Consider the following 25406-nt stretch of genomic DNA (forward strand, 5'->3'; position numbering starts at 1 on the left):
TGTAGTTCTGAGGGTTCTAGATGGATGCAACAATCTCCTGTTGCTTCTATGAAGGCCATAATAGACGACATCACCAAACAGCTCCATAGTCACATACACAGCAAAGGAGAGATGTTGTTTACACCTAGTGATGTCAGTGGTATTGAGTGACATCACAGCACAGTGCTAAGGCTCCTGGGCCTGGACACAGCAGCGGCTGCAATATCTCAACGGAGAATACGTTTATATATATGTGTGTGTGTGCGCGTATATATATATATATATATATATATATATATATATATATATTTCTCCGCCGAAATCACTTTTAAACCCATTTCCACCTTTTTTTCCCTTCTCTTCCTCTTACTTTTTTTTCACGTTTTTTTACGTTTTTCTCCTTTTCGCCTCTTTTCTGGGCGTATTATTCTTCTTTTTCTTCTTTTTTTTCGTCTAATGCATACCCCATCAGTGCAGCAATGCTTATTCAATACCGCCAGCAGATGGAGACACTGGGGGATAATTTTCTAAGGATTTATACTGATTTTTCCTGTCTGAATTTGTCGCACAGAAAGTTGCAGGCCAAATATGTGTGACATTTCTGCGACTTTAGCTTCTAGAGCATTTTTACAACATTATACATAGGTGCTGAATACATAAAAAGCGACTGTTCAGCGACAGACAAGTCGCATCGGCTGAAAGTAGGCCAGAATGTCAGTCCATGTTGGAGCAGGTTTAGATACAGTCTAAAGTATAGATCTCAAAGTCTGTGCACAGAATTTAGCAAGGGCCTCGCACCTTCTGATGCATCAGGTAGGTGCACAATAGCATAGCCTAACCCTCTGTACTTTGGTCTATATTGATGCGGGACATAGACAGCCAGCTGATGACCAATCCATTAGTGCAATGGATGGCTGGAAGCATTTGTCTTTGCCTTTGCAATACCACAGAAGCAATGCATGGTCAATGTACAGCAATGACACACCTGTGTGAACAGCCAGGAGACCCCCCCCATGTTATGTTACATAGTTACATAGTTAGTACGGTCGAAAAAAGACATATGTCCATCAAGTTCAACCAGGGAATTAAGGGGTAGGGGTGTGGCGCGATATTGGGGAAGGGATGAGATTTTATATTTCTTCATAAGCATTAATCTTATTTTGTCAATTAGGAACATTCAGCACCCACCCGCTATCAAGGCAGCTGCCTATCATGTCATGCCCTACCTGCACAGGTGTGCTGGCTACTCAAATGATCCAATTAAGGAGGCCATTTAGTCAGCAGCAGCAGAAGTCCTGTGCCTGGACGCTCCAACAGCGGCCAGACACAAGCAGAAGCAGCAGCAGCAGCAGCAGCACCACCTTTTGTTTTTTGGCTGCAGCAGCAAGGCCCACAGGGCTGGCTAGCTGGCTAGCCAGCAAGCAGGTAGCAATGAAAGTAGGAATCTTTCTTTTTAACCCTGTAAGGGGGTGGTGCACTGTACCCGAAGATACTGCCATATCGGGTCAATGCATAGGGCGACGGAAGCAAGCTTCGAAATCGGCCCCCGTTCTCAAAAATCCATTTAATATATGGTCCCCAGATAGGGGACGTATCAGATATTAAACTGATAAGAACAGATACTACACTTGATCTTAGCCAAAAGGCCGAGAAGCGATAACCGTGAAAGGGGCGGGCCCAACAAGGTCCCCTTCATGGGCACTATCACTGCTTGCTGTCAGGGAGGCTGCCAGACAATTTTCCATGCACACTCTGGGCTGGGGGGCAGTCAACCACCAGTACACACAGCAGAACCTAAACCCATACCATTATTGCTAAGCAGCAAGACAGGGGCCCATTGCACTCCCACGGGGCCTTTTTAAATGCAATCCATAACCCGGATTTGCCAGGAACCCTTCTTACTCCTCCTACTTGCATGTGACACTGGGCTTAGGATCTGCATAGGAAACACACACACAAGCACACACCTACCTTTGTTGCCTGCAGATGCCTCCTTGGCTGTCCCCAAACGGTATCAAACCAACACCCACGGGAAGCTGTAAGCATAGAGGACATGCCTGCACCCCATTGGACTTACCTGTGTGGGTTAAATCCGGGTTATTTGACAACCTATGGCGGTGATGGTTCTGCTCAGGCAGAGCAGTGCTGATGCTCCTCATAAAGCTGTCGCTGCTGTGAAGGTTCTAGGTGACATCACAAATCCCTATGGTTACATACACAACAAAGCTGGGTTGTTGTTGTTTACACTCTGCAAGGCCTGTGGAAGTGAGTGACATCATAGCACTGTAGTTCTGAGGGTTCTAGATGGATGCAACAATCTCCTGTTGCTTCTATGAAGGCCATAATAGACGACATCACCAAACAGCTCCATAGTCACATACACAGCAAAGGAGAGATGTTGTTTACACCTAGTGATGTCAGTGGTATTGAGTGACATCACAGCACAGTGCTAAGGCTCCTGGGCCTGGACACAGCAGCGGCTGCAATATCTCAACGGAGAATACGTTTATATATATGTGTGTGTGTGCGCGTATATATATATATATATATATATATATATATATATATATATATATATATTTCTCCGCCGAAATCACTTTTAAACCCATTTCCACCTTTTTTTCCCTTCTCTTCCTCTTACTTTTTTTTCACGTTTTTTTACGTTTTTCTCCTTTTCGCCTCTTTTCTGGGCGTATTATTCTTCTTTTTCTTCTTTTTTTTCGTCTAATGCATACCCCATCAGTGCAGCAATGCTTATTCAATACCGCCAGCAGATGGAGACACTGGGGGATAATTTTCTAAGGATTTATACTGATTTTTCCTGTCTGAATTTGTCGCACAGAAAGTTGCAGGCCAAATATGTGTGACATTTCTGCGACTTTAGCTTCTAGAGCATTTTTACAACATTATACATAGGTGCTGAATACATAAAAAGCGACTGTTCAGCGACAGACAAGTCGCATCGGCTGAAAGTAGGCCAGAATGTCAGTCCATGTTGGAGCAGGTTTAGATACAGTCTAAAGTATAGATCTCAAAGTCTGTGCACAGAATTTAGCAAGGGCCTCGCACCTTCTGATGCATCAGGTAGGTGCACAATAGCATAGCCTAACCCTCTGTACTTTGGTCTATATTGATGCGGGACATAGACAGCCAGCTGATGACCAATCCATTAGTGCAATGGATGGCTGGAAGCATTTGTCTTTGCCTTTGCAATACCACAGAAGCAATGCATGGTCAATGTACAGCAATGACACACCTGTGTGAACAGCCAGGAGACCCCCCCCATGTTATGTTACATAGTTACATAGTTAGTACGGTCGAAAAAAGACATATGTCCATCAAGTTCAACCAGGGAATTAAGGGGTAGGGGTGTGGCGCGATATTGGGGAAGGGATGAGATTTTATATTTCTTCATAAGCATTAATCTTATTTTGTCAATTAGGAACATTCAGCACCCACCCGCTATCAAGGCAGCTGCCTATCATGTCATGCCCTACCTGCACAGGTGTGCTGGCTACTCAAATGATCCAATTAAGGAGGCCATTTAGTCAGCAGCAGCAGAAGTCCTGTGCCTGGATGCTCCAACAGCGGCCAGACACAAGCAGAAGCAGCAGCAGCAGCACCACCTTTTGTTTTTTGGCTGCAGCAGCAAGGCCCACAGGGCTGGCTAGCTGGCTAGCCAGCAAGCAGGTAGCAATGAAAGTAGGAATCTTTCTTTTTAACCCTGTAAGGGGGTGGTGCACTGTACCCGAAGATACTGCCATATCGGGTCAATGCATAGGGCGACGGAAGCAAGCTTCGAAATCGGCCCCCGTTCTCAAAAATCCATTTAATATATGGTCCCCAGATAGGGGACGTATCAGATATTAAACTGATAAGAACAGATTTTTTTTTTTTTTTTTTTTTTTTTTTTTTTTTTTTTAAAACCTTCAGGTTTGAATTAAAACTTAATCGTTCAGGTTTACTTCACGTTTGCCTCTCAGATTTACTGAACTTAGTCACAATTCATCAAACTCATCATTAGGTTACTTTATCAACATATAACAAAATACACCCAAAAACAAAGTACATAGCATAACAACACACCACCCTCAAACCCTCACCACGTGTCTCCATTTTAAAAACTTCCAAGTCCCCTCCGCATCATCCTCTCCAAATCTCTTCTTATCCCACAAATATACAGTATGCAATCTATCTAATATCATTCTCATACACTCTTCAACCGACACATCCTTCTTCTTAAATATATACAAATTCCTAACATCCCACAATACCTCCTTAATTATCGCTAACAACACATATAACATTCTCTCCTTCCTCCCACCTACCACCGCCAGACCAAACATAATCACTTCAAAAGACCACTTTCTTACCCCCATCAATTCTTTGGCCAACGGACCAATTCCCTTCCACACTTCTTGCGCTCTATCACAATTCCAAAACAAATGCATAATACTCTCATTCCCTCCACAACCCTCTCTCGGACATCTCTCACTCCTTCCAATCCCCCGACTCTTCTGTACCTCTCTTACTGGCAATGCACCATGCAAACTCTGCCATACAATCTCTCTCTGTCTATTAGTCATACCATCTGTCTGCAAACTCTTCCACACTTTACTCACATTCTGTCCTCTCACCATATTAATATTACACTGAACTTCCTTCTCCCTAATACACTTCACCATACTCTTCTTCTCCTTTAACACATCCTGTCTCACACCTATCAAACCAAACTTTCTCATGAACACCTCAACAAACCCATACCAACCAGGACTCACCAAAGCATACGGCTTTCTCAGATCTCTCTCCATCCACCCTAATCTGCATAACACACCCCCTCCTAGAAACCTCATCATACATGCAAATTTCCACTGCTCTCCCATACTTCTCCTCACAGCAAACAATAGATTAATCCCCAGATACACTTCAACATTAGGAAAATTCATTCCTCCATTCCTACACTCTTTCATCACATTCTCTCTTCTCACCTTCTCCACTTTCGACCCCCAGAAAAATACAAACAAAATCCTATTCAACTTTCTCAGTGTCATATAACCTGGTGGAAACACCAAAGCCACATACAACAGGATCGGCAATATCACACTCTTGATCACCACAATCTTACCAATCATTGACAACTCTCTCATACTCCAAAAATCCAACTTCCTTTTTATTCTAACACCAACCTCTTCCCAACTTTCTCTTCCATCCAGCCTCTCATCAAATTTAACTCCCAACACCTTAATCGCTCCGTCTACACATTTCACCCCTACATCCTCTACTTCATACATCCTTCCAAAAACCTTATACTCACTCTTATCCCAATTAACTCTAAAACCAGAAGCACCACAAAAATACCCAGCCAACAACTTTGCTCTCTGCAAAGCTCCAACATACTCACAGATCACACAAACATCATCCATATATGCCAACACTTTCAAGTCTCTCCCACCACTCCCAGGAATCCTCACACCTCTCATACACTTATCCCTTCTCAACAACTCCAACAAAGGCTCTATCGCACATATAAAGACCAAGGGTGACAGGGGACACCCCTGTCTCACTCCAGAACACACATTCACTTTCTTACTAACCCAGCCATTAATTAATACTTTACTATACACTCCATCATACAATACTCTAATCATTTTAACAAAACCTTCCGGAAAACCCATTCTATCCAACACTTTAAATAAAAACTCATGTGACAACCTATCAAAAGCTTTCTCAAAATCCAAAGACAACACTCCAACACACTGATCTCTACCCAAGCAATCCCATAATACATCACGCAACAAACCCAAATTCTCACTTATCCTTCTTTTTGGCACACCACATACTTGTTCTTCTCCAATCACCTGATCAATCACATCCCTCATTCTATTCGCCAACACCTTTGCAAGAATTTTATAATCAACATTCAATAACGTAATCGGTCTCCAATTCCTCACATCCTTTCTATCCCCTTTTTTAAAGATCAATACCACCACTCCACTCTTCATACTTTCCTCCAATCTACCATTCTTGCACACAAAATCATAAATCTCCACCAAATCCACTTTAACCGTCTCCCACATTCTAGCATAAAATTCCACCGGCAACCCATCCTCACCTGGTGTCTTATTTCTAGCCATACTTTTAATCACCAACTCCAATTCTTTCACTCCCACACCTTTCACCAGGCTATCTGCCTCCCTGTCATGCACTCTGCTCTCAATCTTCCCAATCACCTCAGACTGCAGACCCATATCACACTCCTTCTCAGCATATAAATCCTTATAAAAATCCTCAACCACACTCAACACTCTTTTACCTTTAACCATCACACCATCCTTATCATACACCTCTATCAACTCCTCTCTTTTACCAGACACCCTTTTAAAGAAAAACCTTGAGCATCTCTCACCCTTCTCCAACTTATTCAACTTAGCCTGATACACAATCTCTCTTCCTCTCTCCAACATCCACTTCTCTACTTCCTTCTTAATCTCTTCAATCTCACTCTCCACACAACCACCACTCTTCCTCCATTTTTTCAAAAAGATCAATCTCTTCTGCAGCCACTCATACCTTCTTCTCTTTCCCGCAGCTCTCTTATACCCCTCTCTTTTAAAGAAAACATGCGTTCTCTCCTTCACCCAACTCCACCACTGCAATACATCCACAAAATCAGCTTTCCTCCTCTTCCAAACCTCATACTTCTTCACATACCTCTCATACACCCCTCCCTCCTCCATCAAACTAACATTCAATTTCCATAAACCCCGCCCACTCAAACATTCCACATTAAACCCCAAATCACATCTTACACACTCATGATCTGAATACAATACCTTCATTTGCATATACTCCCTACCCAACACTCCTTTTGACACAAAACACATATCCAATCTTGAAGCACACTTTCCCCTATCTGAAAAATAAGTCGGACACACATCAACATTACACAATTTAGCCACATCTTGCAACCTCAAATCATTCACCACATTCCTCAACATCCTACCAGATACATCGATCTTACTCCCTTCAATCTCACAATTGAAATCCCCCACACATACCATAGGCTCTCTCCCCGGCAAAAACAACTTTAACTTCTCAAACAACTCCACCCTCTCATTCTTCTTAACAGACGCATACACATTAAATATTCGAACCTTAACTCCACCCACCTCCACCTTAACCATCAAACACCTTCCCTCTTCAATCACTGTATGGCTCTCTACCTTGAACCTCTTATCCTTAAATAACACACCAACCCCATCATTCCTATTTACAGAAGACATAGACCACACAGAATCCCCATATCCCCACTCCCCCTTCCCTACCTCTTCCACCAACCCACACTCTTGTACACAAATAACATCAGCCCCCATACCTGCCAACTCCTGCAAAATTGCAGCCCTCCTAACCCTACTCCTAAACACCCTAACATTAGATGAAATTATTTTAAAAGACATACTACTATCCCCATATGAAAAAAACAAACAAAGGAAAAAAAACACAACAAAACAATCACCTATATACAAAAGAAAACACCAATCAATGCGATGTTCTACGGGTTAAGGTACCAAGCGGTACTTGTCCATCACCTTCCTGATCCACCTCGGATCTAAATAATGGTTCGAAAGGGTTTCTCGAACTAAACGAAGTCTCCTCACTCCTCTCAGCCCATTCTTTCTTTCTCGCTTTTTTTGGATACCTGTGACACAAATCATCCGCCACTTTCTTCCCTCTATGCCTTCCTGAAGACACAGCACTCTCTGAATCGGTAGTAAAATCTTCAATCACAGGCTCATTCTCCATCTCTTCCTCCAACTCCTTCTGCACCACAGCCACAGTCTTGCTCTCCATAAGCTTAAGTCCAGGTTTTCCCGCCAAAACGGGTTTTCCCTCCAAAATGGGCTTTCCCTCCAAAATTGGATTTCCCTCCAAAATTGGAGACCCCTCCAAAACTGGAGTCCCCTCCAAAACTGGAGTCCCCTCCATCACAGCACTTGTCTCCATTTTATCTCTCTCTTCCAGGTATCTCTTTCCCTCCTCCTGCTTCCTTTCTACCTCTTTCTGTCTTTCGATCTTCTCCTCCTCCCTCCTTTTTCTCTCTTCCGGGCACTCTCTCATCACATGTCCAGCCTCTCCACATACATGGCATTTTTTTGGCTCAGGACACGCATTGGCCTCATGTCCCTCTTTCTGGCAATTCCTGCACACTCTCACAGCCGCACAATTCTCCTTCACATGCCCAAACATATGGCACTTTCTGCAGAACATGGGCTGCCCAGGGTAGGTAAGATAACCTCTCTGCCCCGCAATAGAAAAACTCGCCGGGGGATGCTGCACTCCGTAAATTCCACTGGCATCTTGCTTCAACTTCACCAAAAACTTATACTCCGCATTAAACACTCCCAATATGCTCTTCTGTGCAATCCCTCCTCTGACAGTCTCACAGTACTGCTTCAAAAAATTTTCCACCAACTTCACATCCATAAACGGGTTGTATACACGGACTAAAAGGGGTTTCTCCTCCAACTCAAACAAAGGCTCAAACGACACATTCTTCATAATGGTATTTTCCACATTCTCACGCAGGCTCTGGTAAAAGGACAGGCACCCATTAATAGTGTAGAAACTCACATCATATATACCTTGCCGCTTACTTTCCTGTAAGCAAAAGACGTCCTTCATCGGTATCCCGGCCATGTCCTCCACCAAACGACGCCAAACAAACGTGATCTTATTCTTCTCCACATCAGAAACCTCCACCTTCACCCGAATAGTGTTCTTAACGAATCCAGCTGCCATCTTCTCTGTCGGTCTGAGACCACAGTATCGCCTCCTGAAAAAACCCTCTGCAAGCAGAGAAACACGCACCCCTGACCCAGACCAAGTTTACACTTGATCTGAGCCAAAAGGCCGAGAAGCGATAACCGTGAAAGGGGCGGGCCCAACAAGGTCCCCTTCATGGGCACTATCACTGCTTGCTGTCAGGGAGGCTGCCAGACAATTTTCCATGCACACTCTGGGCTGGGGGGCAGTCAACCACCAGTACACACAGCAGAACCTAAACCCATACCATTATTGCTAAGCAGCAAGACAGGGGCCCATTGCACTCCCACGGGGCCTTTTTAAATGCAATCCATAACCCGGATTTGCCAGGAACCCTTCTTACTCCTCCTACTTGCATGTGACACTGGGCTTAGGATCTGCATAGGAAACACACACACAAGCACACACCTACCTTTGTTGCCTGCAGATGCCTCCTTGGCTGTCCCCAAACGGTATCAAACCAACACCCACGGGAAGCTGTAAGCATAGAGGACATGCCTGCACCCCATTGGACTTACCTGTGTGGGTTAAATCCGGGTTATTTGACAACCTATGGCGGTGATGGTTCTGCTCAGGCAGAGCAGTGCTGATGCTCCTCATAAAGCTGTCGCTGCTGTGAAGGTTCTAGGTGACATCACAAATCCCTATGGTTACATACACAACAAAGCTGGGTTGTTGTTGTTTACACTCTGCAAGGCCTGTGGAAGTGAGTGACATCATAGCACTGTAGTTCTGAGGGTTCTAGATGGATGCAACAATCTCCTGTTGCTTCTATGAAGGCCATAATAGACGACATCACCAAACAGCTCCATAGTCACATACACAGCAAAGGAGAGATGTTGTTTACACCTAGTGATGTCAGTGGTATTGAGTGACATCACAGCACAGTGCTAAGGCTCCTGGGCCTGGACACAGCAGCGGCTGCAATATCTCAACGGAGAATACGTTTATATATATGTGTGTGTGTGCGCGTATATATATATATATATATATATATATATATATATATATATATATATTTCTCCGCCGAAATCACTTTTAAACCCATTTCCACCTTTTTTTCCCTTCTCTTCCTCTTACTTTTTTTTCACGTTTTTTTACGTTTTTCTCCTTTTCGCCTCTTTTCTGGGCGTATTATTCTTCTTTTTCTTCTTTTTTTTCGTCTAATGCATACCCCATCAGTGCAGCAATGCTTATTCAATACCGCCAGCAGATGGAGACACTGGGGGATAATTTTCTAAGGATTTATACTGATTTTTCCTGTCTGAATTTGTCGCACAGAAAGTTGCAGGCCAAATATGTGTGACATTTCTGCGACTTTAGCTTCTAGAGCATTTTTACAACATTATACATAGGTGCTGAATACATAAAAAGCGACTGTTCAGCGACAGACAAGTCGCATCGGCTGAAAGTAGGCCAGAATGTCAGTCCATGTTGGAGCAGGTTTAGATACAGTCTAAAGTATAGATCTCAAAGTCTGTGCACAGAATTTAGCAAGGGCCTCGCACCTTCTGATGCATCAGGTAGGTGCACAATAGCATAGCCTAACCCTCTGTACTTTGGTCTATATTGATGCGGGACATAGACAGCCAGCTGATGACCAATCCATTAGTGCAATGGATGGCTGGAAGCATTTGTCTTTGCCTTTGCAATACCACAGAAGCAATGCATGGTCAATGTACAGCAATGACACACCTGTGTGAACAGCCAGGAGACCCCCCCCATGTTATGTTACATAGTTACATAGTTAGTACGGTCGAAAAAAGACATATGTCCATCAAGTTCAACCAGGGAATTAAGGGGTAGGGGTGTGGCGCGATATTGGGGAAGGGATGAGATTTTATATTTCTTCATAAGCATTAATCTTATTTTGTCAATTAGGAACATTCAGCACCCACCCGCTATCAAGGCAGCTGCCTATCATGTCATGCCCTACCTGCACAGGTGTGCTGGCTACTCAAATGATCCAATTAAGGAGGCCATTTAGTCAGCAGCAGCAGAAGTCCTGTGCCTGGACGCTCCAACAGCGGCCAGACACAAGCAGAAGCAGCAGCAGCAGCACCACCTTTTGTTTTTTGGCTGCAGCAGCAAGGCCCACAGGGCTGGCTAGCTGGCTAGCCAGCAAGCAGGTAGCAATGAAAGTAGGAATCTTTCTTTTTAACCCTGTAAGGGGGTGGTGCACTGTACCCGAAGATACTGCCATATCGGGTCAATGCATAGGGCGACGGAAGCAAGCTTCGAAATCGGCCCCCGTTCTCAAAAATCCATTTAATATATGGTCCCCAGATAGGGGACGTATCAGATATTAAACTGATAAGAACAGATACTACACTTGATCTTAGCCAAAAGGCCGAGAAGCGATAACCGTGAAAGGGGCGGGCCCAACAAGGTCCCCTTCATGGGCACTATCACTGCTTGCTGTCAGGGAGGCTGCCAGACAATTTTCCATGCACACTCTGGGCTGGGGGGCAGTCAACCACCAGTACACACAGCAGAACCTAAACCCATACCATTATTGCTAAGCAGCAAGACAGGGGCCCATTGCACTCCCACGGGGCCTTTTTAAATGCAATCCATAACCCGGATTTGCCAGGAACCCTTCTTACTCCTCCTACTTGCATGTGACACTGGGCTTAGGATCTGCATAGGAAACACACACACAAGCACACACCTACCTTTGTTGCCTGCAGATGCCTCCTTGGCTGTCCCCAAACGGTATCAAACCAACACCCACGGGAAGCTGTAAGCATAGAGGACATGCCTGCACCCCATTGGACTTACCTGTGTGGGTTAAATCCGGGTTATTTGACAACCTATGGCGGTGATGGTTCTGCTCAGGCAGAGCAGTGCTGATGCTCCTCATAAAGCTGTCGCTGCTGTGAAGGTTCTAGGTGACATCACAAATCCCTATGGTTACATACACAACAAAGCTGGGTTGTTGTTGTTTACACTCTGCAAGGCCTGTGGAAGTGAGTGACATCATAGCACTGTAGTTCTGAGGGTTCTAGATGGATGCAACAATCTCCTGTTGCTTCTATGAAGGCCATAATAGACGACATCACCAAACAGCTCCATAGTCACATACACAGCAAAGGAGAGATGTTGTTTACACCTAGTGATGTCAGTGGTATTGAGTGACATCACAGCACAGTGCTAAGGCTCCTGGGCCTGGACACAGCAGCGGCTGCAATATCTCAACGGAGAATACGTTTATATATATGTGTGTGTGTGCGCGTATATATATATATATATATATATATATATATATATATATATATATATTTCTCCGCCGAAATCACTTTTAAACCCATTTCCACCTTTTTTTCCCTTCTCTTCCTCTTACTTTTTTTTCACGTTTTTTTACGTTTTTCTCCTTTTCGCCTCTTTTCTGGGCGTATTATTCTTCTTTTTCTTCTTTTTTTTCGTCTAATGCATACCCCATCAGTGCAGCAATGCTTATTCAATACCGCCAGCAGATGGAGACACTGGGGGATAATTTTCTAAGGATTTATACTGATTTTTCCTGTCTGAATTTGTCGCACAGAAAGTTGCAGGCCAAATATGTGTGACATTTCTGCGACTTTAGCTTCTAGAGCATTTTTACAACATTATACATAGGTGCTGAATACATAAAAAGCGACTGTTCAGCGACAGACAAGTCGCATCGGCTGAAAGTAGGCCAGAATGTCAGTCCATGTTGGAGCAGGTTTAGATACAGTCTAAAGTATAGATCTCAAAGTCTGTGCACAGAATTTAGCAAGGGCCTCGCACCTTCTGATGCATCAGGTAGGTGCACAATAGCATAGCCTAACCCTCTGTACTTTGGTCTATATTGATGCGGGACATAGACAGCCAGCTGATGACCAATCCATTAGTGCAATGGATGGCTGGAAGCATTTGTCTTTGCCTTTGCGATACCACAGAAGCAATGCATGGTCAATGTACAGCAATGACACACCTGTGTGAACAGCCAGGAGACCCCCCCCATGTTATGTTACATAGTTACATAGTTAGTACGGTCGAAAAAAGACATATGTCCATCAAGTTCAACCAGGGAATTAAGGGGTAGGGGTGTGGCGCGATATTGGGGAAGGGATGAGATTTTATATTTCTTCATAAGCATTAATCTTATTTTGTCAATTAGGAACATTCAGCACCCACCCGCTATCAAGGCAGCTGCCTATCATGTCATGCCCTACCTGCACAGGTGTGCTGGCTACTCAAATGATCCAATTAAGGAGGCCATTTAGTCAGCAGCAGCAGAAGTCCTGTGCCTGGACGCTCCAACAGCGGCCAGACACAAGCAGAAGCAGCAGCAGCAGCACCACCTTTTGTTTTTTGGCTGCAGCAGCAAGGCCCACAGGGCTGGCTAGCTGGCTAGCCAGCAAGCAGGTAGCAATGAAAGTAGGAATCTTTCTTTTTAACCCTGTAAGGGGGTGGTGCACTGTACCCGAAGATACTGCCATATCGGGTCAATGCATAGGGCGACGGAAGCAAGCTTCGAAATCGGCCCCCGTTCTCAAAAATCCATTTAATATATGGTCCCCAGATAGGGGACGTATCAGATATTAAACTGATAAGAACAGATACTACACTTGATCTTAGCCAAAAGGCCGAGAAGCGATAACCGTGAAAGGGGCGGGCCCAACAAGGTCCCCTTCATGGGCACTATCACTGCTTGCTGTCAGGGAGGCTGCCAGACAATTTTCCATGCACACTCTGGGCTGGGGGGCAGTCAACCACCAGTACACACAGCAGAACCTAAACCCATACCATTATTGCTAAGCAGCAAGACAGGGGCCCATTGCACTCCCACGGGGCCTTTTTAAATGCAATCCATAACCCGGATTTGCCAGGAACCCTTCTTACTCCTCCTACTTGCATGTGACACTGGGCTTAGGATCTGCATAGGAAACACACACACAAGCACACACCTACCTTTGTTGCCTGCAGATGCCTCCTTGGCTGTCCCCAAACGGTATCAAACCAACACCCACGGGAAGCTGTAAGCATAGAGGACATGCCTGCACCCCATTGGACTTACCTGTGTGGGTTAAATCCGGGTTATTTGACAACCTATGGCGGTGATGGTTCTGCTCAGGCAGAGCAGTGCTGATGCTCCTCATAAAGCTGTCGCTGCTGTGAAGGTTCTAGGTGACATCACAAATCCCTATGGTTACATACACAACAAAGCTGGGTTGTTGTTGTTTACACTCTGCAAGGCCTGTGGAAGTGAGTGACATCATAGCACTGTAGTTCTGAGGGTTCTAGATGGATGCAACAATCTCCTGTTGCTTCTATGAAGGCCATAATAGACGACATCACCAAACAGCTCCATAGTCACATACACAGCAAAGGAGAGATGTTGTTTACACCTAGTGATGTCAGTGGTATTGAGTGACATCACAGCACAGTGCTAAGGCTCCTGGGCCTGGACACAGCAGCGGCTGCAATATCTCAACGGAGAATACGTTTATATATATGTGTGTGTGTGCGCGTATATATATATATATATATATATATATATATATATATATATATATATTTCTCCGCCGAAATCACTTTTAAACCCATTTCCACCTTTTTTTCCCTTCTCTTCCTCTTACTTTTTTTTCACGTTTTTTTACGTTTTTCTCCTTTTCGCCTCTTTTCTGGGCGTATTATTCTTCTTTTTCTTCTTTTTTTTCGTCTAATGCATACCCCATCAGTGCAGCAATGCTTATTCAATACCGCCAGCAGATGGAGACACTGGGGGATAATTTTCTAAGGATTTATACTGATTTTTCCTGTCTGAATTTGTCGCACAGAAAGTTGCAGGCCAAATATGTGTGACATTTCTGCGACTTTAGCTTCTAGAGCATTTTTACAACATTATACATAGGTGCTGAATACATAAAAAGCGACTGTTCAGCGACAGACAAGTCGCATCGGCTGAAAGTAGGCCAGAATGTCAGTCCATGTTGGAGCAGGTTTAGATACAGTCTAAAGTATAGATCTCAAAGTCTGTGCACAGAATTTAGCAAGGGCCTCGCACCTTCTGATGCATCAGGTAGGTGCACAATAGCATAGCCTAACCCTCTGTACTTTGGTCTATATTGATGCGGGACATAGACAGCCAGCTGATGACCAATCCATTAGTGCAATGGATGGCTGGAAGCATTTGTCTTTGCCTTTGCAATACCACAGAAGCAATGCATGGTCAATGTACAGCAATGACACACCTGTGTGAACAGCCAGGAGACCCCCCCCATGTTATGTTACATAGTTACATAGTTAGTACGGTCGAAAAAAGACATATGTCCATCAAGTTCAACCAGGGAATTAAGGGGTAGGGGTGTGGCGCGATATTGGGGAAGGGATGAGATTTTATATTTCTTCATAAGCATTAATCTTATTTTGTCAATTAGGAACATTCAGCACCCACCCGCTATCAAGGCAGCTGCCTATCATGTCATGCCCTACCTGCACAGGTGTGCTGGCTACTCAAATGATCCAATTAAGGAGGCCATTTAGTCAGCAGCAGCAGAAGTCCTGTGCCTGGACGCTCCAACAGCGGCCAGACACAAGCAGAAGCAGCAGCAGCAGCACCACCTTTTGTTTTTTGGCTGCAGCAGCAAGGCCCACAGGGCTGGCTAGCTGGCTAGCCAGCAAGCAGGTAGCAATGAAAGTAGGAATCTTTCTTTTTAACCCTGTAAGGGGGTGGTGCACTGTACCCGAAGATACTGCCATATCGGGTCAATGCATAGGGCGACGGAAGCAAGCTTCGAAATCGGCCCCCGTTCTCAAAAATCCATTTAATATATGGTCCCCAGATAGGGGACGTATCAGATATTAAACTGATAAGAACAGATACTACACTTGATCTTAGCCAAAAGGCCGAGAAGCGATAACCGTGAAAGGGGCGGGCCCAACAAGGTCCCCTTCATGGGCACTATCACTGCTTGCTGTCAGGGAGGCTGCCAGACAATTTTCCATGCACACTCTGGGCTGGGGGGCAGTCAACCACCAGTACACACAGCAGAACCTAAACCCATACCATTATTGCTAAGCAGCAAGACAGGGGCCCATTGCACTCCCACGGGGCCTTTTTAAATGCAATCCATAACCCGGATTTGCCAGGAACCCTTCTTACTCCTCCTACTTGCATGTGACACTGGGCTTAGGATCTGCATAGGAAACACACACACAAGCACACACCTACCTTTGTTGCCTGCAGATGCCTCCTTGGCTGTCCCCAAACGGTATCAAACCAACACCCACGGGAAGCTGTAAGCATAGAGGACATGCCTGCACCCCATTGGACTTACCTGTGTGGGTTAAATCCGGGTTATTTGACAACCTATGGCGGTGATGGTTCTGCTCAGGCAGAGCAGTGCTGATGCTCCTCATAAAGCTGTCGCTGCTGTGAAGGTTCTAGGTGACATCACAAATCCCTATGGTTACATACACAACAAAGCTGGGTTGTTGTTGTTTACACTCTGCAAGGCCTGTGGAAGTGAGTGACATCATAGCACTGTAGTTCTGAGGGTTCAAGATGGATGCAACAATCTCCTGTTGCTTCTATGAAGGCCGTAATAGACGACATCACCAAACAGCTCCATAGTCACATACACAGCAAAGGAGAGATGTTGTTTACACCTAGTGATGTCAGTGGTATTGAGTGACATCACAGCACAGTGCTAAGGCTCCTGGGCCTGGACACAGCAGCGGCTGCAATATCTCAACGGAGAATACGTTTATATATATGTGTGTGTGTGCGCGTATATATATATATATATATATATATATATATATATATATATATATTTCTCCGCCGAAATCACTTTTAAACCCATTTCCACCTTTTTTTCCCTTCTCTTCCTCTTACTTTTTTTTCACGTTTTTTTACGTTTTTCTCCTTTTCGCCTCTTTTCTGGGCGTATTATTCTTCTTTTTCTTCTTTTTTTTCGTCTAATGCATACCCCATCAGTGCAGCAATGCTTATTCAATACCGCCAGCAGATGGAGACACTGGGGGATAATTTTCTAAGGATTTATACTGATTTTTCCTGTCTGAATTTGTCGCACAGAAAGTTGCAGGCCAAATATGTGTGACATTTCTGCGACTTTAGCTTCTAGAGCATTTTTACAACATTATACATAGGTGCTGAATACATAAAAAGCGACTGTTCAGCGACAGACAAGTCGCATCGGCTGAAAGTAGGCCAGAATGTCAGTCCATGTTGGAGCAGGTTTAGATACAGTCTAAAGTATAGATCTCAAAGTCTGTGCACAGAATTTAGCAAGGGCCTCGCACCTTCTGATGCATCAGGTAGGTGCACAATAGCATAGCCTAACCCTCTGTACTTTGGTCTATATTGATGCGGGACATAGACAGCCAGCTGATGACCAATCCATTAGTGCAATGGATGGCTGGAAGCATTTGTCTTTGCCTTTGCAATACCACAGAAGCAATGCATGGTCAATGTACAGCAATGACACACCTGTGTGAACAGCCAGGAGACCCCCCCCCATGTTATGTTACATAGTTACATAGTTAGTACGGTCGAAAAAAGACATATGTCCATCAAGTTCAACCAGGGAATTAAGGGGTAGGGGTGTGGCGCGATATTGGGGAAGGGATGAGATTTTATATTTCTTCATAAGCATTAATCTTATTTTGTCAATTAGGAACATTCAGCACCCACCCGCTATCAAGGCAGCTGCCTATCATGTCATGCCCTACCTGCACAGGTGTGCTGGCTACTCAAATGATCCAATTAAGGAGGCCATTTAGTCAGCAGCAGCAGAAGTCCTGTGCCTGGACGCTCCAACAGCGGCCAGACACAAGCAGAAGCAGCAGCAGCAGCACCACCTTTTGTTTTTTGGCTGCAGCAGCAAGGCCCACAGGGCTGGCTAGCTGGCTAGCCAGCAAGCAGGTAGCAATGAAAGTAGGAATCTTTCTTTTTAACCCTGTAAGGGGGTGGTGCACTGTACCCGAAGATACTGCCATATCGGGTCAATGCATAGGGCGACGGAAGCAAGCTTCGAAATCGGCCCCCGTTCTCAAAAATCCATTTAATATATGGTCCCCAGATAGGGGACGTATCAGATATTAAACTGATAAGAACAGATTTTTTTTTTTTTTTTATCTAAAGCCGAGGAACGTGCTTTCGATTCACCCAAAGTGCAAGAAAAAGTGCAAACGTGTTACACTAAAAAAAAACGTGCACAAAGGATGCGGTCTATCGCAAGCCCTTCTCCGATAGGAGAGAGGCCCCCCAACAAACCTTACCCTTCGCCTCCGGACCAAAAGGTACCTGCGAGGTTCCAGGTTCGATGTCCCTTTTCGCCGAAGCTACTAGGGGACCACAAATGCTCCCGGCATCCCCCTTGGCGTTAGCCAAGGTATCTGCCCGCAGAGCCGATTACGGTAGGTACCCTGCCAAAGCAGGAGTACCCGGGGTGTTTGCAGGGAGGTGCGGAACCTAATGGCCACACACACCTCCCCTAGACCGCCAGGAGGGACACCCAGAAGGGCTACCGCATCCTGACCAATCCTGTGAACACACAACACGCAAAAAGTGACACAGTGAAACAAAAAAGAAATAAATAAGTGAATGTGTGCAGATATACTGCCCGGACATCCGGCCGGATCTATAAAAAATTTCTCTGATCCTAGCCAGAAGGCCGGGAATCAAGAGGTGAGTGCCACAAGGTGAAGAGATTATGGTGCCCGTGCTTCAACTCAGTGAGTCTATTCTCCCAGTGAGTTTCGGCACCTCGGGGTCACCACTCCCCGAGGCACAAAAGTACCTCGGCTCTAGACCCTCTCAGCCTCATGGCGAGACCCGGAGGGAACAGGTCACATCGGGGCAGCCGTCGAGCTGATTCCTCAGAACCAGCCCCGGAAAGCCCTGGTACACCTGCATCCTCCATGCAGCACCCATCCCCACCAGCATGAAAACTGATAAGAACAGATACTACACTTGATCTTAGCCAAAAGGCCGAGAAGCGATAACCGTGAAAGGGGCGGGCCCAACAAGGTCCCCCCTTCATGGGCACTATCACTGCTTGCTGACAGGGAGGCTGCCCAGACAATTTTCCATGCACACTCTGGGCTGGGGGGCAGTCAACCACCAGTACACACAGCAGAACCTAAACCCATACCATTATTGCTAAGCAGCAAGACAGGGGCCCATTGCACTCCCACGGGGCCTTTTTAAATGCAATCCATAACCCGGATTTGCCAGGAACCCTTCTTACTCCTCCTACTTGCATGTGACACTGGGCTTAGGATCTGCATAGGAAACACACACACAAGCACACACCTACCTTTTGTTGCCTGCAGATGCCTCCTTGGCTGTCCCCAAACGGTATCAAACCAACACCCACGGGAAGCTGTAAGCATAGAGGACATGCCTGCACCCCATTGGACTTACCTGTGTGGGTTAAATCCGGGGTTATTTGACAACCTATGGCGGTGATGGTTCTGCTCAGGCAGAGCAGTGCTGATGCTCCTCATAAAGCTGTCGCTGCTGTGAAGGTTCTAGGTGACATCACACAAATCCCTATGGTTACATACACAACAAAGCTGGGTTGTTGTTGTTTACACTCTGCAAGGCCTGTGGAAGTGAGTGACATCATAGCACTGTAGTTCTGAGGGTTCTAGATGGATGCAACAATCTCCTGTTGCTTCTATGAAGGCCATAATAGACGACATCACCAAACAGCTCCATAGTCACATACACAGCAAAGGAGAGATGTTGTTTACACCTAGTGATGTCAGTGGTATTGAGTGACATCACAGCACAGTGCTAAGGCTCCTGGGCCTGGACACAGCAGCGGCTGCAATATCTCAACGGAGAATACGTTTATATATATGTGTGTGTGTGCGCATATATATATATATATATATATATATATATATATATATATATATATATTTCTCCGCCGAAATCACTTTTAAACCATTTCCACCTTTTTTTCCCTTCTCTTCCTCTTACTTTTTTTTTCACGGTTTTTTTTACGTTTTTCTCCTTTTCGCCTCTTTTCTGGGCGTATTATTCTTCTTTTTCTTCTTTTTTTTCGTCTAATGCATACCCCATCAGTGCAGCAATGCTTATTCAATACCGCCAGCAGATGGAGACACTGGGGGATAATTTTCTAAGGATTTATACTGATTTTTCCTGTCTGAATTTGTCGCACAGAAAGTTGCAGGCCAAATATGTGTGACATTTCTGCGACTTTAGCTTCTAGAGCATTTTTACAACATTATACATAGGTGCTGAATACATAAAAAGCGACTGTTCAGCGACAGACAAGTCGCATCGGCTGAAAGTAGGCCAGAATGTCAGTCCATGTTGGAGCAGGTTTAGATACAGTCTAAAGTATAGATCTCAAAGTCTGTGCACAGAATTTAGCAAGGGCCTCGCACCTTCTGATGCATCAGGTAGGTGCACAATAGCATAGCCTAACCCTCTGTACTTTGGTCTATATTGATGCGGGACATAGACAGCCAGCTGATGACCAATCCATTAGTGCAATGGATGGCTGGAAGCATTTGTCTTTGCCTTTGCAATACCACAGAAGCAATGCATGGTCAATGTACAGCAATGACACACCTGTGTGAACAGCCAGGAGACCCCCCCCATGTTATGTTACATAGTTACATAGTTAGTACGGTCGAAAAAAGACATATGTCCATCAAGTTCAACCAGGGAATTAAGGGGTAGGGGTGTGGCGCGATATTGGGGAAGGGATGAGATTTTATATTTCTTCATAAGCATTAATCTTATTTTGTCAATTAGGAACATTCAGCACCCACCCGCTATCAAGGCAGCTGCCTATCATGTCATGCCCTACCTGCACAGGTGTGCTGGCTACTCAAATGATCCAATTAAGGAGGCCATTTAGTCAGCAGCAGCAGAAGTCCTGTGCCTGGACGCTCCAACAGCGGCCAGACACAAGCAGAAGCAGCAGCAGCAGCACCACCTTTTGTTTTTTGGCTGCAGCAGCAAGGCCCACAGGGCTGGCTAGCTGGCTAGCCAGCAAGCAGGTAGCAATGAAAGTAGGAATCTTTCTTTTTAACCCTGTAAGGGGGGTGGTGCACTGTACCCGAAGATACTGCCATATCGGGTCAATGCATAGGGCGACGGAAGCAAGCTTCGAAATCGGCCCCCCGTTCTCAAAAATCCATTTAATATATGGTCCCCAGATAGGGGACGTATCAGATATTAAACTGATAAGAACAGATTTTTTTTTTTTTTTTTTTTTTTTTATCTAAAGCCGAGGAACGTGCTTTCGATTCACCCAAAGTGCAAGAAAAAGTGCAAACGTGTTACACTAAAAAAAACGTGCACAAAGGATGCGGTCTATCGCAAGCCCTTCTCCGATAGGAGAGAGGCCCCCCCAACAAACCTTACCCTTCGCCTCCGGACCAAAAGGTACCTGCGAGGTTCCAGGGTTCGATGTCCCTTTTCGCCGAAGCTACTAGGAGACCACAAATGCTCCCGGCATCCCCCTTGGCGTTAGCCAAGGTATCTGCCCGCAGAGCCGATTACGGTAGGTACCCTGCGAAGCAGGAGTACCCGGGGTGTTTGCAGGGAGGTGCGGAACCTAATGGGCCACACACACCTCCCCTAGACCGCCAGGAGGGACACCAGAAGGGCTACCGCATCCTGACAAATCCTGTGAACACACAACACGCAAAAAGTGACACCAGTGAGCCAAAAAATAAATAAATAAGTGAATGTGTGCAGATATACTGCCCGGACATCCGGCCGGATCTATAAAAATTTCTCTGATCCTAGCCAGAAGGCCGGGGAATCAAGAGGTGAGTGCCACAAGGTGAAGAGATTATGGTGCCCGTGCTTCAACTCAGTGAGGCCTATTCTCCCAGTGAGTTTCGGCACCTCGGGGTCACCACTCCCCGAGGCACAAAAGTACCTCGGCTCTAGACCCTCTCAGCCTCATGGCGAGACCCGGAGGGAACAGGTCACATCGGGGCAGCCGTCGAGCTGATTCCTCAGAACCAGCCCCGGAAAGCCCTGGTACACCTGCATCCTCCATGCAGCACCCATCCCCACCAGCATGAAAACTGATAAGAACAGATACTACACTTGATCTTAGCCAAAAGGCCGAGAAGCGATAACCGTGAAAGGGGCGGGCCCAACAAGGTCCCCTTCATGGGCACTATCACTGCTTGCTGTCAGGGAGGCTGCCAGACAATTTTCCATGCACACTCTGGGCTGGGGGGCAGTCAACCACCAGTACACACAGCAGAAACCTAAACCCATACCATTAATGCTAAGCAGCAAGACAGGGGCCCATTGCACTCCACGGGGCCTTTTTAAATGCAATCCATAACCCGGATTTGCCAGGAACCCTTCTTACTCCTCCTACTTGCATGTGACACTGGGCTTAGGATCTGCATAGGGAAACCACACACACAAGCACAACACCTACCTTTGTTGCCTGCAGATGCCTCCTTGGCTGTCCCCAAACGGTATCAAACCAACACCCACGGGAAGCTGTAAGCATAGAGGACATGCCTGCACCCCATTGGACTTACCTGTGTGGGGTTAAATCCGGGTTATTTGACAACCTATGGCGGTGATGGTTCTGCTCAGGCAGAGCAGTGCTGATGCTCCTCATAAAGCTGTCGCTGCTGTGAAGGTTCTAGGTGACATCACAAATCCCTATGGTTACATACACAACAAAGCTGGGTTGTTGTTGTTTACACTCTGCAAGGGCCTGTGGAAGTGAGTGACATCATAGCACTGTAGTTCTGAGGGTTCTAGATGGATGCAACAATCTCCTGTTGCTTCTATGAAGGCCATAATAGACGACATCACCAAACAGCTCCATAGTCACATACACAGCAAAGGAGAGGATGTTGTTTACACCTAGTGATGTCAGTGGTATTGAGTGACATCACAGCACAGTGCTAAGGCTCCTGGCGCTGGACACAGCAGCGGCTGCAATATCTCAACGGAGAATACGTTTATATATATGTGTGGTGTGTGCGCGTATATATATATATATATATACTATATATATATATATATATATATATATATTTCTCCGCCGAAATCACTTTTAAACCCATTTCCACCTTTTTTTCCCTTCTCTTCCTCTTACTTTTTTTTCACGTTTTTTTACCGTTTTTCTCCTTTTCGCCTCTTTTCTGGGCGTATTATTCTTCTTTTTCTTCTTTTTTTTCGTCTAATGCATACCCCATCAGTGCAGCAATGCTTATTCAATACCGCCAGCAGATGGAGACACTGGGGGGATAATTTTCTAAGGATTTATACTGATTTTTCCTGTCTGAATTTGTCCGCACAGAAAGTTTGCAGGCCAAATATGTGTGACATTTCTGCGACTTTAGCTTCTAGAGCATTTTTACAACATTATACATAGGTGTCTGAATACATAAAAAGCGACTGTTCAGCGACAGACAAGTCGCATCGGCTGAAAGTAGGCCAGAATGTCAGTCCATGTTGGAGCAGGTTTAGATACAGTCTAAAGTATAGATCTCAAAGTCTGTGCACAGAATTTAGCAAGGGCCTCGCACCTTCTGATGCATCAGGTAGGTGCACAATAGCATAGCCTAACCCTCTGTACTTTGGTCTATATTGATGCGGGACAATAGACAGCCAGCTGATGACCAATCCATTAGTGCAATGGATGGCCTGGAAGCATTTGTCTTTGCCTTTGCAATACCACAGAAGCAATTGCATGGTCAATGTACAGCAATGACACACCTGTGTGAACAGCCAGGAGACCCCCCCCATGTTATGTTACATAGTTACATAGTTAGTACGGTCGAAAAAAGACATATGTCCATCAAGTTCAACCAGGGAATTAAGGGGTAGGGGTGTGGCGCGATATTGGGGAAGGGATGAGATTTTATATTTCTTCATAAGCATTAATCTTATTTTGTCAATTAGGGAACATTCAGCACCCCACCCGCTATCAAGGCAGCTGCCTATCATGTCATGCCCTACCTGCACAGGTGTGCTGGCTACTCAAATGATCCAATTAAGGAGGCCATTTAGTCAGCAGCAGCAGAAGTTCCTGTGCCTGGACGCTCCAACAGCGGCCAGACACAAGCAGAACGCAGCAGCAGCAGCAGCACCACCTTTTGTTTTTTGGCTGCAGCAGCAAGGCCACAGGGCTGGCTAGCTGGCTAGCCAGCAAGCAGGTAGCAATGAAAGTAGGAATCTTTCTTTTTAACCCTGTAAGGGGGTGGTGCACTGTACCCGAAGATACTGCCATATCGGGTCAATGCATAGGGCGACGGAAGCAAGCTTCGAAATCGGCCCCCCGTTCTCAAAAATCCATTTAATATATGGTCCCCAGATAGGGGACGTATCAGAATATTAAACTGATAAGAAACAGATACTACACTTGATCTTAGCCAAAAAGGCCGAGAAGCGATAACCGTGAAAGGGGCGGCCCAACAAGGTCCCCCTACATGGGCCACTATCACTGCTTGCTGTCAGGGAGGCTGCCAGACAATTTTCCATGCACACTCTGGGCTGGGGGGGCCAGGTCCCAACCACCAGTACACACAGCAGAACCTAAACCCATACCATTATTGCTAAGCAGCAAGACAGGGGCCCATTGCACTCCCACGGGGCCTTTTTAAATGCCAATCCATAACCCGGATTTGCCAGGAACCCTTCTTACTCCTCCTACTTGCATGTGAACACTGGGCTTAGGATCTGCATAGGCAACACACACACAAGCACACACCTACCTTTGTTGCCTGCAGATGCCTCCTTGGCTGTCCCCCCAAACGGTATCAACCCAACACCCACGGGAAGCTGTAAGCATAGAGGACATGCCTGCCACCCCATTGGGACTTACCTGTGTGGGTTAAATCCGGGTTATTTGACAACCTATGGCGGTGATGGTTCTGCTCAGCAGAGCAGTGCTGATGCTCCTCATAAAGCTGTCGCTGCTGTGAAGGTTCTAGGTGACATCACAAATCCCTATGGTTACATACACAACAAAGCCTGGGTTGTTGTTGTTTACACTCTGCAAGGCCTGTGGAAGTGAGTGACATCATAGCACTGTAGTTCTGAGGGTTCTAGATGGATGCAACAATCTCCTGTTGCTTCTATGAAGGCCATAATAGACGACATCACCAAACAGCTCCATAGTCACATACACAGCAAAGGAGAGATGTTGTTTACACCTAGTGATGTCAGTGTATTGAGTGACATCACAGCACAGTGCTAAGGCTCCTGGGCCTGGACACAGCAGCGGCTGCAATATCTCAACGGAGAATACGTTTATATATATGTGTGTGTGTGCGCGTATATATATATATATAATATATATATATATATATATATATATATATTTCTCCGCCGAAATCACTTTTAAACCCATTTCCACCTTTTTTTTCCCTTCTCTTCCTCTTACTTTTTTTTCACGTTTTTTTACGTTTTTCTCCTTTTCGCCTCTTTTCTGGGCGTATTATTCATTCTTTTTCTTCTTTTTTTTCGTCTAATGCATACCCCATCAGTGCAGCAATGCTTATTCAATACCGCCAGCAGATGGAGACACTGGGGGATAATTTTCTAAGGATTTATACTGATTTTTCCTGTCTGAATT

General features: G+C 45.5%; 8 non-coding genes and 2 pseudogenes across 8 annotated transcripts; all 10 read right to left on the reverse strand.

Moving 5' to 3' along the window:
• Positions 1–1446: 1446 nt before the first annotated feature.
• LOC130339843 (U2 spliceosomal RNA) lies at positions 1447–1637 on the reverse strand. The gene has a single exon (XR_008880093.1). It is a non-coding gene; the product is annotated as a U2 spliceosomal RNA (small nuclear RNA).
• A 2074-nt stretch (positions 1638–3711) lies between these two features.
• Positions 3712–3909, reverse strand: LOC130339859 (U2 spliceosomal RNA). Its single transcript, XR_008880107.1, has one exon. It is a non-coding gene; the product is annotated as a U2 spliceosomal RNA (small nuclear RNA).
• A 7064-nt stretch (positions 3910–10973) lies between these two features.
• LOC130339844 (U2 spliceosomal RNA) lies at positions 10974–11164 on the reverse strand. Its single transcript, XR_008880094.1, has one exon. It is a non-coding gene; the product is annotated as a U2 spliceosomal RNA (small nuclear RNA).
• Positions 11165–13236: 2072 nt separating this feature from the next.
• Positions 13237–13427, reverse strand: LOC130339845 (U2 spliceosomal RNA). Its single transcript, XR_008880095.1, has one exon. It is a non-coding gene; the product is annotated as a U2 spliceosomal RNA (small nuclear RNA).
• A 2072-nt stretch (positions 13428–15499) lies between these two features.
• Positions 15500–15690, reverse strand: LOC130339846 (U2 spliceosomal RNA). Its single transcript, XR_008880096.1, has one exon. It is a non-coding gene; the product is annotated as a U2 spliceosomal RNA (small nuclear RNA).
• A 2071-nt stretch (positions 15691–17761) lies between these two features.
• LOC130339858 (U2 spliceosomal RNA) lies at positions 17762–17943 on the reverse strand. The gene has a single exon (XR_008880106.1). It is a non-coding gene; the product is annotated as a U2 spliceosomal RNA (small nuclear RNA).
• Positions 17944–18639: 696 nt separating this feature from the next.
• On the reverse strand, positions 18640–18799 carry LOC130339861 (U2 spliceosomal RNA; annotated as a pseudogene).
• Positions 18800–20881: 2082 nt separating this feature from the next.
• On the reverse strand, positions 20882–21073 carry LOC130339860 (U2 spliceosomal RNA). Its single transcript, XR_008880108.1, has one exon. It is a non-coding gene; the product is annotated as a U2 spliceosomal RNA (small nuclear RNA).
• Positions 21074–21771: 698 nt separating this feature from the next.
• LOC130339863 (U2 spliceosomal RNA) lies at positions 21772–21931 on the reverse strand (annotated as a pseudogene).
• A 2096-nt stretch (positions 21932–24027) lies between these two features.
• LOC130339854 (U2 spliceosomal RNA) lies at positions 24028–24222 on the reverse strand. Its single transcript, XR_008880103.1, has one exon. It is a non-coding gene; the product is annotated as a U2 spliceosomal RNA (small nuclear RNA).
• Positions 24223–25406: the final 1184 nt, after the last annotated feature.

This window comes from Hyla sarda, unplaced genomic scaffold, assembly GCF_029499605.1.
Source record: "Hyla sarda isolate aHylSar1 unplaced genomic scaffold, aHylSar1.hap1 scaffold_555, whole genome shotgun sequence".
NCBI lineage: Eukaryota > Metazoa > Chordata > Amphibia > Anura > Hylidae > Hyla > Hyla sarda.